This window comes from Tachypleus tridentatus, chromosome 13, assembly GCF_004210375.1.
Source record: "Tachypleus tridentatus isolate NWPU-2018 chromosome 13, ASM421037v1, whole genome shotgun sequence".
Lineage (NCBI taxonomy): Eukaryota > Metazoa > Arthropoda > Merostomata > Xiphosura > Limulidae > Tachypleus > Tachypleus tridentatus.
In genome coordinates, this window is record NC_134837.1 from 244,986,232 (window position 1) to 245,005,924 (window position 19,693).

The window sequence follows — 19,693 nt, forward strand, 5'->3', positions numbered from 1 at the left end:
GTAATTTAAGTCTCAGTTTTGTGTAAATGTTGTTTATTTAGTTTGAAGACAAATTTTATGATTTTTTTCTTTCTATGTCTAAAATTTTGTTACAATAAATGTGTAAAATGTCTAATGAATCATTTAAGAGTAATAAAAGTCAGATAAGTAGCATTGCATTTTTCATGTATTTTTAAAATCATAATTATGAAAAATGGCTTTTAAAATCTAAGAAAAATTCCAAGTCTAAAAAATTTCAATAGGAACAAAAACATGTAAATAAAAACTTAATGATTTGAAGTGGGTTTGGTGGCATTTCGAATTACACAGATATGCTTACAAAATGAAGCTTTTATTAACTAAGATAGAATAAACTGATTTTGAATGTAAATTTGTCTACCTATAAAGATCTACAGCGCAATAATCAAGTTTTTATGTTTTAGTATAAAGCTGTATTAGGTTATGAAAATACGGATTTTATCGTTGCACGTTTGCAAACTTTGCGCTGACTCACCCGAAAATACAGTCATTAAGAGACTGTTTAATTTTCTTAAGTAAAAATAGCTGGATATAAAGTTTCACTTATAAGCGTGTTATAATGAACTTTTTTGATACAGTGATTAAGTTTTCGAATTTCAAATGTAGTTTGGGTTTATAAAAACTTTCTGCAATATTTTTATACCAGTTTTGATCTACAATTTTTTGACTTTAATATACCTCTTGAAACTACAGTTAACAACTGATTACGTACATAAAATGAAAGTGGAAAAAGAGTGTATATTTCTAATTATCTCTTGTTGTAATTCGTTAATTTTGCTATCAAGGTATTTTGTTTTTATCTGAAAGACACAGAGGACAGCTAGGTTGTTTTAATATTTATGATTTAAAGGTTGGCTTCCTCCCTAACCAATATATTTTCAAGAAATTTTGTTATCGTAGCCTGGGTATGAATAGATTCTTCTTATAAAGCGGCCCAGCATGGTCAGGTTGTTAGGGCGCTCGACTCGTGGTTCGAATCTCCCTCACACCAAACATACTTGCCCTTTCAGCCATGGGACGTTATGAAGTGACGGTCAATCCGTTTATTCGCTGGTAAAAGTGTAGCTCAAGAATTGATGGTGGGTGGTGATGACGAGCTATTTTCCTTCTAGTCTTACATTGCTAAATTAGGGATGGCTAGTGCAGATAGCCCTCGTGTAGCTTTGTGAGAAATTCAAAAACAAACAAAATACTTTAAATATTGCATTTGAAGAAATATGTAATACTGCACAATAAAATAGGTGCAGAGATAACAACAATGCAGAAAACATAGTGACTTGTGTGAAAAAGTTGATTTGTCAAGTTTGTTTTATCTTATTCCTCAAATACAACATGTACTTTCTTCCGCATTTAATTCTTGTATCATGTAGGAAATTAGTGAAAAATAAAAGCAGTGTCTAGCGGGGAAGGGTTACGGAATTTCATATATTAAATACCTACAACTGTATTTGCAAAACTTTCTTTTGTTTGTTTTTTTTATTTCGCGCAAAGCTACACTAGGGCTATCTGCGTTAGCCGTCCCTAATTTAGTAGTCTAAGACTAAATGGAATGAAACTTGTCATCACCACCCACCGCCAGTTCTTAGGCTACTCTTTTACTAACGAATAGTGGGATTGACCGAATAATTATAACGCCAACATGGCTGAAAAAGCAAGCATGTTTGGTGTGACGCGGAACAAAACTTTGGAAAATAATAAAAATAACCTTCTATACCTTTAACTGTGCTGCCTTAATTGAGATTTGCTTTTTAGTGAGCCCAGCATGGCGAGATGGTCAGGGTGCTTGACTCGTAATCTGAGGGTCGCGGGCTCATAATTCTTGTTACACCAAACACGTTAGCCTTTTCGGCCTCAGGGGCTTATAATGTTACAGTCAATTCCACTTTTTATTTGTAAAAGAGTATCCCAAGAACTGGTGGTGGGTGATGACAACTAGTTTCCTTCCATCTAGTCGTACACTGCTAAATTAAGGACGGTTAGCGCAGATAGCCCTCGCGTAGCTTTGTGCGAAACTCAAAACAAACAAAGAAGTTTCTTAGTGTAAAAAATGATCCTATATATTTGTAAATGTACTGTTCGTGCGTGTAGATACCAAAGAACATTCCTTTTTATTATATTTGAAAGAAACGCTGATATCATTTCTAAAAAAGTTGTTGAGTCCAAAATTCTTATTTCTGGGTTAATTGTGTAAAATATCGTATTAGTGAATACATTGACGAATAAGTAGTGAGTTTATTTTAGACTAGGCTGGGTATCCTTTCCCTGGATGGATGATTAATGAAAGGTTATCTTACAACATGAAAAGTTGTTTCATTTATAGATAATTAAAAACAAACAAAGCAAACGCCCATAAAAACAGCATGACACAAAATTTGAAAATGTAAATTCGCATATATCTTTTCATGAATATCTTCGTGCCAAATATGGTAAAGATCTATCACAGAGGCAAAGTAGTGGTTTTACAAAATGCAAAAATACTCATAAATACCGCAAAAAGCAAAAATAAACATTTTTCTGTGTTACAAGAACCTCTATACCAATTTGGGTGAAGATTCATTCCCGCCTTGCGAAGCATTTATATGGACATACAACAGAAGTTAATACTGTACAGAAAATATATAGTGTAGCTTTGTGTTTAACTACAAATAACAGATTTTACATTTGATAAAGCTTGTTATACGTATGAGAAATTGACGACTAATTGAAGAAGATATAAATAAAGTGCAAAGTGGATTGATGAGAGGAAAGCGAACAAGAGGAGAAATCTCCAATTTAAAAATAATAGTGGAAAGAAACTTAGATAGTGAGAAAGATGTATATATGTGCTTCATTGATTATGAAAAAATCTTTCGAAAGGGTCAATCACGAAAAGTTGATACAATACTTGTAAAGCCTAGATCTACCTGACAAAGATTTACAGTTGATACAAAATCTGTATTGGAACGAAAAAACGTTTATAAGGACCAAAGAGGGATTATCACCAGAAATACAAATTAAAAGAGGAATGCGCCAGAGATGTGACCTCTTCCAACGTCTAGTTAATTTCTACACAGGAAACACCTTTCTTAGCAATGAGAATAATAAAGCTATTGAGATTTTTGGCATCGTAATAAACAATTTAGGATATGCTGATGACACTGATGGCTGAAACAGAAAAAGACCTACAATATATTTTGAATGATGTAAATAACATAGGAAAGAGGTATGGAATGAAAATGAATCATAAGAAGATAAAGAGTATGATGATAAATATACATGATAATAAACTAGAAATTCAGATAAAAAAGAAGAAAGAGGCATACCACGAGTAGAGAAATTCCCATACTTTGGCCAAACCACAACAGTTGATGAAAAAATAATAATGATGCAAAAGGTACTTTTAACAGTATGAAAATACGTTTGACATCAAAGACCATAAATGTAAAATCAAAGAAGAAAATCATAGGGTGCATTATATGGCCAACTCTGCAATAAAGATATAAAACATGGACATTGACACAAACATTGATTAAGAAACTGGAATCATATAAGATGTGGATGTGCAGAAAGATTATGATAATATCCTGGACAAAAAGTTAACAAATGAAGAAGTTAACAGCATAGTGAATGTTAAAAAATATGTTGTACCAGCCATTATGAAGAGGAAAGTAACATATTTTGGCTATATTATGAGACGAGACAATATCCAACGAATCTAACTAGAACGTCAAATAGAAGGAAAATGATATAGGGAAAGAGCAGAGTGGATAACAAATTTTAAGTAGTGGACAGAAGTAGAAAAATATGGGGATCTGGTGATAAAAATCACAGAACAGACAGAAGTGGAGGATTGTGGCAGCCAATCTTCCTGACGAAGACGGCACATGATAATAATACTTATGAACATTATACAGTCTTTCTAAAAGTGATAAAATTTGACAAATTTCTGAATGGAAACCAAAAAAATCGTGTTGTTTTAGAAAATATTGCATCTATCAGTACGTATTTATAAGACAAAAATACTAATGGTGATGGTATTAATTCGTAACTAGACCAGTAACATTTGTTGTAAAAGTTATTAAATGTACATGTATTTATATGCATATACATACACACATATATACATATATAAAATCACATAGTATTACCTGTTGCATCAGAAATGATTTTCCTTGGGAATAATTATTGAAAATTCTAAGGCACATGATGTCTATAGCGACATTGCAGTGTTGAATAGAATTGTTCCTGAATTTACATTAAACTCATAATATAGATGCTGAACATTTCACTTGTGTATGTGTCAAGAGTATGACCTTAATTTATAATGAAATATACTTTTCATTTGCCAATATTAATGTTCAAGAATATGAATGTTCCTTGGTTTCTTCAGAACAAAGTGCACTGTTATTATATTTTCCTCATAATAATTAGGCTTAAATGTTACCAAATTCTAAACCTAAGAAATTATATTATTTTTTAGTTTTAAGCTCTAATTTCATCTTGTTGATTCTACCATGAAAATCTGCTCGCAAAACTAGTTATCTATTACTGTAACTATAGACATCTTATAAGATTTTGCCTTTTTAGCACATATAATAAAGAGAGTCAGGAAGTTAATACTTACAATAATATTATAGTTATATTGCAATCATTTATTCGTTAGGACATTAAAAATCATATAAATATATATTCTTATAACTATTTACCATTGTATACTCTTTTTTCGGTTTCCTAGTAAATAAACCTCATAATTGTTCATAAGATAAAATATATAAGAATGTTCAAATATGTACATATTTTGTTTGTTTGTAGTTGAGCACAAAACCACCAAATGGGATAACTATGCTATGCTCAACACGGGTATCGAAACCCAAACTTTACCGTTAGAAATTCATAAACATACTGTTGAGACAAAGGGGTTGTATTATTAATGAACGTTGTTCTTACGTTTAACCCTTAACTTTTAGTTTCAATTTCAATTTTAAAAGGGATTATAAATGGTAGAAAAGTTACAATACTGAACAATAATAAAACTGATATGCTCACAAATTTAAGTCAAACTATTGATAATCTTACTTTTGTAATCCGATTGTTGTTTCCATTTTTAAATTAGAAAATAACTAGAGATCTACTACAAACTATTGATTTTTTTTCGTATAACATCTAAATATCAATAAGCCAAAACATACTTCATAACGTATATTTGAATTTTAAAACTAAATTTTAATAAGTGTTTTTGTGCAACGAACAAAATACCATTCTATTGGGTTTTTAACTAAGTATCTCGCTGTAGAAAGGCATTTGAATTCTAACCACTAATTGGCGTCTGAAGAATATTTTGTTCAGCTTAAAAATATTTTTTCAAACTTTTGCTGTTGTAATAAACGAAATGCTGAAACTCCTTTTATTTATAATAAAAATGGATTTTCTTCATATATCGCTACTATATATACCATTAAAATACTAAATGTAAAAGAAATCATGGAGTCCAGGTATTTCGGGCGCAAATTTTCTTTTATCCATAAATAATTGTCCCGAATTTGAATTCTCATCCCAATAAAATTTCTTCCATTCAGCTGTACGAATGTTGTAAAATGAAAGTAAATTCCACTTTCCATTGGCAAATGAGTAGCTCAAGAGTTAATGTAGGTGGTGATGACCATCTGCTTTCCCTCTAGTCTTTCACTGTTAAATTAGGGATGGGTAGCACAGATAGTCTTTGAGTAGCTTTGCGCGAAATGTAAAACAAACTACGGATAGCCTTATCATATTTTACTTTTTTAATTACTAAACTTTTATTACAAATATAATTGTGAATTATTGGCTTAATACATGTACTTAGGGCTAACCCAACTTTCCTACATTGGACGTACCACGTGAGATATTAATGAGATTACGGCTAAAAATATCGTCGATAGCAAGGATACCCAGCTGAGGAATCAATAATTTTATCTAATATTTGTAAGTAGGAGCACAAGAAAAAAATATATTTAATTAGCTATACTGCTGACAAGGTTGATTTTTTGGTTTTCCTACAGGTACATAGTTTGTTCTAATAGTAATTTAATGCTAATTAATTACTGTGTCTGTTTATAGATTTAATCTATGTCTGATCCCTAAACAAATTGAATTATATGCTTATTTTCTTTAGAAAATCTGCCTAAGAGTTAACATTTAATTATAAAACTTATCATAAAAATATCCTCTTTTAAGTTTCATATATGACTGAGAAACTTTAAACTTTAGTACTGGGCTGCTCTATTCTTTTTTCTTAAGGAAGTAACGTTTCGATTTTTATGCTGTGACCTTTTCCAGGTGTTATATTGACTGAATCGACTCTCAGGATTTGTGTCTCTTTTGGAGGCTTAAGTTTCGAAATGAGATTGTGTCTCAACTTCTTTCACATATTTAGTTGAACTCATTCATTGCGTTGCTGTTGATGATGTTGCAAACGATAAAAGGACATATCGAGCAGGTTTCTTTTTATATAAACACGCATTCATAATGCAATCATTTTGGAAAACCTTCTAAACACATTTTTTCATAAACGTCTGTAGTAGAATAGGCAATTTCTTTGGTTAGTTAAAGACAATATGTCTATTTTCACTGCTCATGAGAACAGTGTACGACCTAATCAAGTGGATGGTGGTATGTTCCATACAATCCATTGTTATATGGAGTTATGTAGTTCAAACATTAAGCTATTCCTTGTAAAGATATTTTATCGGAAATAGTAAAATTTAGTCTGAGTTTTGGATTTCTACATTTTTATGGATGATTTTATGGAAGTATGGTTATGCAAATTATAAACCATTTTATAATTTTTTATTGTTGTTCTTTTGCTCGATTTTAGCCTCTTTTAGATATCTGTGCAATATATCGAATTAAAAGATAAGAGCTAATCAACAGCACTCAACATCAGCTCTAGATTTACACTAATCAAATAGTAGGAATTGGCCGTCTTTTTGCAACAAAAATGGTTTTAAATAGTAAATTGCGATTGCAGTAATATGACGCGAACTCTGTATTCTCATATCTGTAGCCCAGCGCCTGACTTTAAGATTTTGAAAAGTATAAAGCTAGTTAAAACTGCATTTTCGACGGAAATATCACAACTAAATAATAGGTTAAGCTATAGTCAAGTTTTTATATTTTTATTTAAAGAAGGATGACGCTTCGAGTTAGCGCCTTTCGTCGGATCTTACAGCTTACAACAAAGGATCATGTGCAGAAATCAAAAACTTTCGTGCGTAGTATTTGGAATGTTGAGCGTGAAAATGCTAAGGAAAATTGCATCCATTATATAAAAATTACAATTCACAAAAAGATAAATAAATAGCAATTAAGGCCCGGCATTGCTAGGTGGTTAAGGCACTCGACTCGTAATCTGAGGGTCGCGGATTCGAATCTCCGTCACACCAACCACGCTCGCCCCTTTCAGCCGTGGTGATGCTATAATGTGACGGTAAATCCCACTATTTGTTGGTAAAAGAGTAGCCCAAGAGTTGGCGATGAGTGGTGGTGACTAGCTGCCTTCCCTCTACTCTTACACTACTAAATTAGGGACGGTTAGCGCAGATAGCCCTCGTGTTGCTTTGCGCGAACTTAGAAACAAAACAAGATGGCAATTAAAAGTTAAACAGGATAACGATTATATTAAAACGAATAGTTGAAAAATAGAAATCTATAGAAAAGAGAAGTGGTCATTTTAACCAGGTGGCTGTAAAGTCCTCATATTAACCTTGTGTGAACGTCTGTTGGAATACAAACATGAACAAAAATGTAAAACTTCTCAACTAATTAGTTGTTGATGATGAAATGTTTGCCTATAGGTGTATCTTGGGTCTACAGATTAATGTAGTTTAGACGTTTTCGTGCTTTGTCACCTAGTCGCCTGTCTGTCTCTCCAATGTATAAACTATCGCATTATTTGCAAATTTTACAGTAAAAGATACATTCAGTGGCACATGTAAAGAACGGGCTTATGTAAAATGTTGTGTTATTTATTCGTACGTGGGCCGGCATGGCCAAGCGTGTTAAGGCGTGCGCTTCCTAATCTGAGGGTCGCGGGTTCGCATCCCAGTCACACCAAACATGCTCTCCCTTTCAGTCGTGGGGACGTTATAAAGTTACGACTAATCCCACTATTCGTTGTTAAAAGAGTAGCCTAAGAATTGGCGGTGGGTGATGATGACTAGCTGCCTTCCCTGCCTAGCCTTACACTGCAAAATTAGGGAGAGCCAGCTTTGCGCGAAAATCAAAACAAACCGCCTCCCGCTAGTACAGCGGTACGTCTACTAATTTACAACGCTAAAGTCAGGGATTCGATTCCCTTGATTGGTTATGTTATGGTTTTTTCAATTTTGTAGTTAAAATTCTTTTACTTTAGGTGTCCATTGTTCTGTATTGTTCATCAAGAGTGGCAACTCTAGTCTTTCCGTACCAAGGTAGTTACAGGATTACTCATGGTACATGAAGATAAACAGGTATATTTTACACTAGTGGTCAAGAGGCCTCGTGAGGTAACAATATTTCGTCTATTTCATTGTAAAATGACTAATTACTTGAGTAATGCCGGTTGTTCTAGGTAAGTCTGGCATTAAATGTAAGTAGCTAAAGTAAGAATTATTCAGTTTGGAAAAAGATCTCAGGAAATTTAGTCTAATATGCAATCTTGACAGATACAGTTAGGAATTTGAGTTTACTGAGTTGGAAATCATTGTCATGTGACCAATAAAACACACTTTCTTACTGTATTTGTTTATTGTGATTTTACATGCGTGTTCAGCCTTTCTTTCGTTATCATAGTTTTAGTAGTCAGAGAGCATAAAGCTTGTAAATTTCTCGTGGAGTCTGCCGTCATTAAGTGGACCTTTCTTGTCTTTCTGAGTGGAATTTGTCTTACCTGAAAGTATTACAATATCACCTATGGTGTATACATAATATATCGGTTATCACGTTAGTCAGAAAAACAGTAAATCCTGCAATCAGTAAAATTACACCTTTTTAGGCTACATCTCAGTCCAATGTGTTGATTATGTCCAAGAAATAAGTAACAGTATATAATTTCTTATTAAAGCCCTGAACAATAGTTTCAATAACGTAACTGAATATTTAACAATTCCTTCCTGAAATCTCTTTGTAAGGTACTAAATAACATAGTTTTAAGGTTATTATGATGTCTCATGAAGTTATGTTTTTAAGTAATTTTTCAGAACAAGTAGGAAGAGATATAAGAGGATATTTCCTGGAAGCATATATCCTTTTTTATGCATTAAAACTTTTCTTGGCTAGAAAGCTAATCACTTAACAAAGAAAGATTGACGAGAACAGAAACATGATATAAAAGTTTACTTGTTGCTCTGATATACAAAAATTATATATTTTGTTAAGACTTGGAGTTTTGCTTTATAGGCTTCTAATTCGATTCCTTATTTCAGGAAATTTGGTAGGACAGGAGAGTTGGCAAAGAAATAAGGAATATACAAGGTTTTATCATTTACGTAATTGTTAATTATTTAGTAGAAATTATCATTGAAGTATTTTTTCAATGGGTACTTTAAAACTGGGCTGAAGATATATCACGAAAACTTTGTCTTCGCTACTGATGGCTGTAGGGAATGTTATTATTCCTGAGGTGGAAACCAAATTCTAGCTTACTATGATCTAACGAGTTATAGTAATCATCCCATGTTCGTTGATTTTGGTAAGAGATGAATTTTACATTTATGTCAGATAGCTTTGTAGATGTTATATTAAACTATCTAAAATATTTAGCATGTTAATACCATTTTCATCTTTTGTATGTTTGTGAGGTAGATTAACAAAACTGTACTTACCATACAGCTGAATTTCAACATTATAAACTGTTTAGTTTACCAATCAACAGGCACGGGTAACATTAATTTTGTTTGTCAGTTGTTAAGCAATACTGCAAAGTGGACTGACTATCTGTGCTGTGCAGTTACAGTTATTGAAATCCGAAATTTAGAGTTACAACCCTTTAAACTTATCACTGAGTTAGTGGTGAGCATAATATGAGGGATAGGGTATTTAATTTTCAAGAAGGCTTCCATTAACGCTTGAAAAAATAGGTGAAATCGATTAATTCTTATTTACTTAATAATACCTAATCATTTGAATTGACTGTTACTTTGGTTGTGTCTTTATGATAAACGTTTTCACACAATGTGTGAGAAAATTAGGGTTTCAATCGAAATTTTCTTCATTGACGTCACATATGACATTATTGTACATTAAGTGGATTCTCTACTCTAGTGGCTGCACAAGACAGTTCAACTGCACTTATTTCCACTGGTATGTTCGTCTTTACAACTTATTGTACACTAATGTGAGCGAAGGTATCAATGTTAATATTTTTTCCATTGAGATTTGATTTTGTATTTATTTTGCATAATGTGTGTTTCAATGAACGCAAAAGATGAAATACGTAAAGGGTGTTATTTGATTCCTTATGTATTGTATATTAAACACCAAAGAGGTAGGTTTTATTGATTTAGTTTCACTCAGGAGATTTTGTTTGTTTGTTTTTGAATTTTGCACAAAGCTACTCGAGGGCTATCTGTGTTAGCCGTCCCTAATTTAGCAGTGTAAGACTAGAGGGAAGGCAGCCAGTCATCACCACGAATAGTGGGATTGACTGTAACATTATAACCCCCCACGGTTGAAAGGGCGAGCATGTTTGGCGCGACTGGGATGCGAACCCGCGACCCTCAGATTACGAGTCGCACGCCTTAACAAACACGTTTGGTCATGCCGGGCCGCACTCTGGAGAAATATTCAATTTTTTTATATTTATTGTAAATTATTATATGTTTAATATTTCCCTATGACTTTAATTACAGTTAGAACAGTTAAGTTTGGTACTTTCTCTACCATATTTAACAATTATTGCTGTTGTTTTGTTGGTAATTACACCTCTCAACTGAGGATGTTGTTCTATTTTTGGTTAATTAACACTGCCAAGCTGGGTGGAGTGGGGTGTTTTAATTTGTCTCTGTGTTTGTTAACAGTATAAGTGGAAGATTGTTTATCTCAGTAAATGTGGAACAAATATTGAGTACTTCCGAGAGAAAAAAGATTTAAGTGTCGGTGAAAGTAGTAGAAAGGTGAAAATACGTTAACTGTCAATCATTTTCGTTATAATAGTAATGTCAGATATATGTTTGTTGTTGTTTTTTGTTCGCCTAACTAACAGATAGCTGTATTGTTAAGTTTGTACGAAAGATGTATATCTATATGAATACCCATATTCTTTTGTATTTAGTAGTCTAACTGAATATCATGTAAGTATATTATTACAACAAGCGAGGATCAATACAGTAAACTCTGTAATCTACAGAAAAACGCCCAAATAACAACATACGACACAGTGAGAGCGTATTTGAATCAGAAAACATATCTTCAGGGGAGAAAAGAAGACACAACTTCAACAACACTTCATGGGAGCTTGGAGTGAAGCAGCGGGACATTTAAGTAACAGTAAAAAAGACGAGAAATAAAATATAAAATAAAAGGAGAAATTTGACTTCATTAAGACTATGCAGTAGTGGATATTCCTGGGGATCGTCTGACTCCAATCTGTAATTACGGTGCCATTAAGTATCTAGCTGTAGTGAACATGCTAAGGTATAATTTGTCAATAAGCCATTCATATAAATCAAACATTGAAGATCTGTGGCAGAACTGGTTATCATCTGGCATTCAACATTATTTTGTCAAGCGTAAGACACCAATAGTTTACTTATAATTAAAATATAAATTTCTTACAACATTTCTTTTATTTTGATAATACAATCTACCTAGGTCTCGAAAATATTTGCTTCTCCACAGGTCGTGACTACGAATCTAGTGATCAACACTGTAAGATTCTCTGTTTATTTCATGTGGAAAATGCACGATCATATGACAAATAAATGACACTTTGTGCCCTATAAATGCAGATACTTTATCATATCACATTAATCTGCAATACAATGGGAAAAGCAAACGTGTCTTAGCTTCCAAAGAAGCATGCTTTGCATGTGGTTCTCTTCTGTGTGGTTTGCATATCGTTAGCAAAGAACCTGCTAAAAGATCACTCAGAAGTAGCAATCAAAGAAGAATAAACTTGCAACAAAAAAATCTGTTGCTATAAGTTGTTGGTGACGAAAAAGAGGTAGAAGATACAAATGATAGGCTTAAAAAATGTATAAAAAATGTTAAACCGAATGACTGACTTGTTAAAAACATCCACTAGCCGAATATATCGTAAACTTGCGATTTAAAAAAATACATTATAATGCTCTGATACAGCAGCTTACAGCCAAATAAAATCCATGCAGACGAGAAAGCACAACAAATCACTGGAAGTGTGGTACTTGATCTGATGATTCATATTTTAAACCTATTATTTCATGCAGACACTGGAAGCGTGGTACTCGGTCTGACGAGTGAAGTTTTATTCTTTTATATGCAGTGGAAATTAAACTGAAACATAGATAAAAGTATACTCGGCATTTGACAATTTCTGTATTACTTTGACAGAGATAGGAACATTGTAGTGGAAATAGTGTTAAGAATGTTATCATTCCGTGGTTAGAGATTGTGTTTTATTATTTGTTTAGAAGGTCCATGGTATACTTGAACATTGTTACCAATATTGACTACATAGAAATATCAAACTATCATCCTGAAGGTAAAACGTTTCTTAAAATATAATATTGTAGTAGTTTATCGTTTTTACATTGCTAAAATTAATTTATTGAACATGAGAGGGTCTCCAATGATTTTCCTAGCCATCACAATCGCTGGATCTCATTTTGAGTTAGCAGCTTTAAACATGATTTTCTCCATTGTAATTATAAGAGAACTGTGTAAATCAGTTGCAGACTACACTTCTCAACATATAAAGTGCAATATGAGCAAGATATTTCGTATGGTCTAAGTAACATCGAGTATAGATTATTATCGTAATTGAAGGTGATACTTAGATAAATGCAATAATAAAATGAACAGACATTAAGAAAAAAAATTCTGTATCGCAATCAGAGTAGAACCAAGTTATTATTTAAAATTCATTTATTAGCAACATTTGTTTTCTGTTTCAGCCACTTTGAAGGTATGTTACCGTCAACACGTGTATGTTTATTTTTGTTTTTGAATTTCGCGTAAAGCTACTCGTGGGCTAACTACGCTAGCCGTCCCTAATTTACCAGTGTAAGACTAGAGGGAAGGCAGCTAGTCATCACCACCCACCGCCAACTCTTGGGCTACTCTTTTACCAACGAATAGTGGGATTGACTGTCACATTATAACGATCCCACAGCTGAAAAGACGAGCATGTTTGGTGCGACGGGGATGCGAACCCGCGACCCTCAGATTACGAGTCGCACGCCTTAACCTACCTGGCCATGCCGGGCCAGTCAACACCTGTATCTCCAGACGTTTCTGCTAAGATAAGAAAATAAGTCGCTGTTTATGATTCCTCCTCGATTTTAGCCAGGTGAGGTTAGTTTCAAAAGTTGATGTTAACGAACATATCTTTAGTACAATCAAATCAATGGTTTAGAAGATGTGCAGGCTTTACATCGTTTTTGCATTCTCCGAATGTTCATTCGTAAATATTTATAGAATGTAGTGATATTTTTCGTGTATTTATTATATTAGCTTCTCTTATTATTATTACAAACACGATGAGTTGTACAAAGAATAAGAAGTGACAATGCGGTAATTTTAATAACATTTTCAATTAAAGTTTTATTCAGTCTAACATGTCCTTATTAGATTCAGATGGTAGTAATTGAATTTTAAAATAATAACTACACATTTTAAACATTGGCATTGCAACTTAACAATTTTAACAACATTAAGAACACAAGAACAACTTTTTTAATAGAAACAAATTTTCGACTTCATGCTTTGCAACTTAACAATTTTAACAACATTAAGAACACAAGAACAACTTTTTTAATAGAAACAAATTTTCGACTTCATGCTTTGCAACTTAACAATTTTAACAACATTAAGAATACAAGAACAACTTTTTTAATAGAAACAAATTTTCGACTTCATGCTTTGCAACTTAACAATTTTAACAACATTAAGAACACAAGAACAACTTTTTTAATAGAAACAAATTTTCGACTTCATGCCACAACGACTGCTCGCTTTATACAGTGTATGCACAAATAGCTTTCAGTGGGAAACTATATTAGCATTGAGGCTGTAAAAAGAACAAGTAGAGGTTAGTTTCAAATTGAACGGTATGTATAAACATTGAGTATTTCTCTCTCTTTCTTATTTATTTTCAGTGTAGAATTAACTTACTACGCACAAATAGTTCAATCGAATACTTTTGTACAAACGGTCAAAGGTCTTCTCACTTCAAAGAAATGATCTCCAATACTTTCTTTTTTTTCGGGTAGTGGCTGTTTGCTGTTCCATAAGACTTGCACCTCGCTGTTTATTGACAGTAATTTGAAATCTGTAAATTACGAAACCTTTGAAACAGTTAAATGTTTTAGCTTATTTTATACTTGGAACGAAGCTGACTGATGACGCTGATCAGTCGTCCCTGAACGTGTTTAATTAATATTTCGTTCTTCCCATTTACTTAATTAAACCTGCATTTATCTTTTCTATATTTATGCGTTTTCTACTAAGTAAAGAATATATTTAATTAAATCAGCACAAAATAGCCGTTTACGCCTCCTATCCATCATAAGGTAAAATTTAATTTTATTAGAAGCACTCCAATATCCAAGCAGACTAAAGTTGAAATGATGTTTTCTTGATGTTGACGCAGAGACAAAATATATACGGTAATGTGGAAGCCGTAATTATCATAGTATAACATTTTTAAAGAATGATAGGTAAATATACTCTGTCCTCACGTGTTCACTCCTTGAAAGAAACAACGTGACTGTTGATTGGATGGTAGAGACATAATTTCTCAGCTTGTTAGTTTCATATTTAAGACTTTACCATATATTTACTTATTTTTCAAATCCATCGATAAGTGCGTGTTACATATAGACAAAAAAAATCGATGATTAAATCCATTCTAGTGAAAAACAAACATCACCCTACTAATGAAAAACACAAAAAGTCATCTGTAAAATTGAATGTTCCTGTAATGAAATATACATTTGAGAAACGGAAGAAGACTAAGGGAAATAATATGAAAATACAAAATCAGCCATTGCACAATACATCATGTCAATTGAACACAAATTAACCTTGGTTAAAACTAGATTATCAATGGAGACAAGTTTTGGAAAACAAAAAAACATTAAATAATCTTTCTACATTAACACCATAAAGTGTTCCCTTCATTAAACGGTGATTCGGGATTGACGGTGAGCAACCCATGACTACCATGCAGTCTTTCCACTAATTAAAAAAAATGGATCAATAAACCAATCACAACATGCCTCCAAAATCCACTAGGATAATCCACCTGCAACATCTTTTGCAGATTCTCCCGATTGGGTATTCCCTGTTGACATATAATATAATGAAGAAAATAACAGCTATGGAAGGTGTATTAGTGGTACCTAGCCTGGTATACAGTTAGTAAAGCTTATGCACCCTTTATAGTCGTATTGTGACCTCCTCTAGAAGTACATGGGAGAAAAAATTCTAAAGTGGTGTGAGGAATATTTCGATACATTTTCAAAGAAATCCATGATCATTGCTAGATACTGCACCAAAGATAAGTTAGGGACAAGGAGAGTGGATAAAAAGGTCAAGGTTGATTCTGGATATTATCAAACAAATATCCTGAATATGTTGTTTGTTTTTTACACAAAATGTATTACAGTTCAGATCAATTCGCATAATTACTAATAAACATGATGGTTATTCCATGTTGCTAAGCCTCTGAGTGATAACTTACACGGTCAACAAGTTCGAGAAGTTACAATTTTTTAAAACAGCGATGTCAATATAACACCTAACAACCACGCTTACATTTTGCGCGGTTGGTATGACGAAACTCGCAAAATGTTGGAAGAAATGCATTGTACTTGGCAGTAGCTATGGTTGAAAATGATATTTGTCTCTTTACATATTTTAAACTGGTAATGTACATGATCTTTCGTGTTAATTATTTGATATTGTTGTTCTACAAGGAATAAAATCCATTTACTTTCCGAACACCTCTCACTTATGTACACTTTTTAAATTCAAGAATATAAATATATAAACAGTGACGAGGAGAAAGAAAAGTATCAGAAATATAGCAGCTTACTTTTCCTATCCCATTACTGAAATTGGAATTTGGATAAATTTTATGATATGGTTAATCATCGAAAGTTACAATTTTACTCTGTGTGTCCAGATATGTCAATTTCTTGATTAAAAACTAGTTTTTTCCTCCCGATTATTATTATTTTGCGCTTTTATTTATTAGCAAATTTGTAACTTTATGTTGATTTTCGCTTTTTACTCTTTGTCCTCGTAATGAATTGTTTGTTTTGAATTTCGCACAAAGCTACACGAGGGCTATCTGCGCTAGCCGTCCCTAATTTAGCAGTGTAAGACTAGAGGGAAGGCAACTAGTAATTACCACATACTGCCAACTCTTGGACTACTCTTTTACCAATGAATAGTGGGATTGACGCATACATAATAACGCCCCCACAGCTGAAAAGCGAGTTTGTTTGGTGCGACGGAAGTTCGAACCCGCGATCCTCGAATTACGGGTCGAATGCCTTAACCACCTGGCCATACCTGGCCCATCGTAATGAACCAAGCAGAACATAATTTATACTGTAGAATGTTTAAAATGTAGCTGTAACAATATAAATATAATAAATTTTATCTGCTAAATCATTGACGACCTCAATATTCTTAATTTCTGGCAAAGCTGAACATTCATGAAAGTACTTGAAACGTATTTCAGCCCAGTGTACTTTATCGATATTGTTATAAATACAGCATATAGTTACGTTAAATTCGAAATAAATTGATTCAATCTTGCAAAGAAACAAAATTTTTCTTGTTTTTTCATACTGCTGTATTATAATTATATATACTCTTCAAAAAAAGAAACGCAAAAGGGAAATTTTTTGTTATTTTAAAGAGAAATATATGTAATGACGTTACAAGCTCAGAGTATGTGATGTTACACGTGTTAAGGCACTGATTGTCAGACCAAAATGACAATAAAAGTTGTGCACTTTGAAAACGGAGGAAAACATCGGATTTTTCGCCAAAACGCATGCGTGTCCAATAAATTTGTTTGAGAGATCTGCATGTTCTGCAAGTGCAACATGTGCAAAATCCCTATAAAAGTGATGGGTTCTCGGTTTCCATAGCTCAGTGTTAAGCCACCGACACACAATACAGTTACGCCAAGACTGACTGAAGCACAACGCAACAACGCCATTGGTCGCTTGGAAGCAGGCGAATCTCGATCACATGTTGCCAGAGCTGTGAATGTCTACCCAATCACCATCACAAGGCTATGGAATCGTCACCAACAACATGGATCAACTCGTGACCGTCCACGATCTGGCAGACCTCGTGTGACCACGCCCGCACAAGATCGCAACATCTGGTTATGTCACCTTTGGGATATGACCACCACTGCGACGTCTACTGCCTCAACCATACCAGGGCTGCGTAGGATTTCCGATCAGACCGTACGCAACCGTCTACGAGATTCTTAGGCCCCTTGTGCAACCCATCATGGTGAACGTCAACGACATTTTTCAACATGACAACGCCCGTCCTCACACAGCCCGACTCACCACTGTCTTCTTGAGACACCACAACATCAACGTTCTTCCCTGGCCCTTCAGATTACCAGATTTAAACCCCATCGAACATCTATGGGACGAGTTGGACCGACGTCTGCGACGGCGTCAACCTGAACCGCAGACTCCACCTCACTTGCAGCAGCTTTGCAGGCTGAGTGGACAGCCATTCCATAGGATGTGATTCGTCATCTCATTGCTTCCATGGGCAGAAGATGCCAAGCAGTTATTGAATCTCACGGGGGGTATACTCGTTATTGACGTTGAGTGACGTTAAACTTCACCTAGTGAGCGTGGACTTTACCTTTGCAGACTTTGAATGTACAGCAATGAATGTGCAAAGTTTCACACATGTCATACAGAACTACCCGGAATAAACTTGTTAACAATGTGTCTCATATTTTGCCTTTTGTGTTTCTTTTTTTGAAGAGTATATATAGATCAGGATTACTTCAATTACTTAAATATTTTGTAGTTACTCCATCTCACCTACCTAATTGTATAAATATATGTATACATACTTATTGCCGTTTTAATAATCTATAATAAAACACTAGTAAGAATACGACACTGCCAAATTTTTAAAAACTATCATAATATAGATTTTTTTTCAGCATGTGCCATAAAAGCCACAATTAGTACGACGGTTAAAGTCTGTCATATATTTGTTTTGTTGTTTTTACGAACAAGCAAGTTTAGTTAGCGTATACTATCTATTTATGTACATACACGAATCGACAGTCTATGGGGTCTACAAAATGTTGTACTATATGAATAACATTTGAACGCACAACTAAACAAAACTGAACAAAGTTTTACTTGTGGACTTTAGTTTAAAAAAATTGTAGTTTTTATAAAGCCTAATTACAAATAATGATATTCAAAACAAACACGTGGAAATGTTATAACTATGTTCTTTTTTTAATTTGAGTTGATATCAAACTATATTTTCACATCGTTGTTATATTACGTTGTAAATTTACAACACAAGATTATTTACATTAATTGCCAGCTGAAAACGGCGTTCCAAGAATTCCTGCATTTTTAACATCTATTTCCAAATACAAAACGCCCAGAAAAATTTGGGTAGAAAGTAATGTTAAATAACATATTCAGTTTGTCTTTTTCTACAAATGCAGGCGGCTTCATCGTTCATTATTGTTTTCTTTTTTATGGAAACACCAGAACAATCGAGAAAGAATATTCTTGAGGCTCAACAAAATCACTAATGTAAGAACTGCATGAAACAACAAATGTTTACGTGATCCAATTATCAATTGTTTTATGTTCAGTTTATCAGCATTAAGGTATGTTCTCAAGAAGAAGTAACAGCCAATCTTGCTATTTATACAATTTGATAAAAAAATCTATAATGTAGTAAGTAATTAGTCATTAGGAAACTTTTAAGTAATTTAGACGTTTTCATTTTTGTGTTCCCTTATATCAGAGTCATAATCCCATATATTTTATAATATCATGCTGATTGAAGTGCGTATATTCCAACTAAAAGAAATAGTATTCTCTGAAATTATATATATATATGCGTGTGTGTGTGCGTATAACTTTGTACTTGCATTATAAAAGAAGAAAGCTTTCAAATAAACTGGGATGTTTTTTGTTGTACATGAAAGTACAGCTTGAAAAGAAAATTTCTTAGTGACTCGCTTTGTTTGACTTTGAAGGAAGATAAATGGGGAAAAAACAAGAGCACAAATGTCCTGCTGTGTCCTGAAGCAATCAGCGTGGTGTCGTAACATACTACCCAAAGAGAGTACGAAACCTCAAATAAGAAGAAACAAATCCAAGAGTAGCAAAGTACAAGGAACGTTAAAAAAGCAGTTTAAATTCAGTAAGGTTTTTATCGCAGTAAACATTTTGTATCGTTGCAAACTATACACGTTTTTTTCTAAGTTACGAAGATGTCTTGCTATATA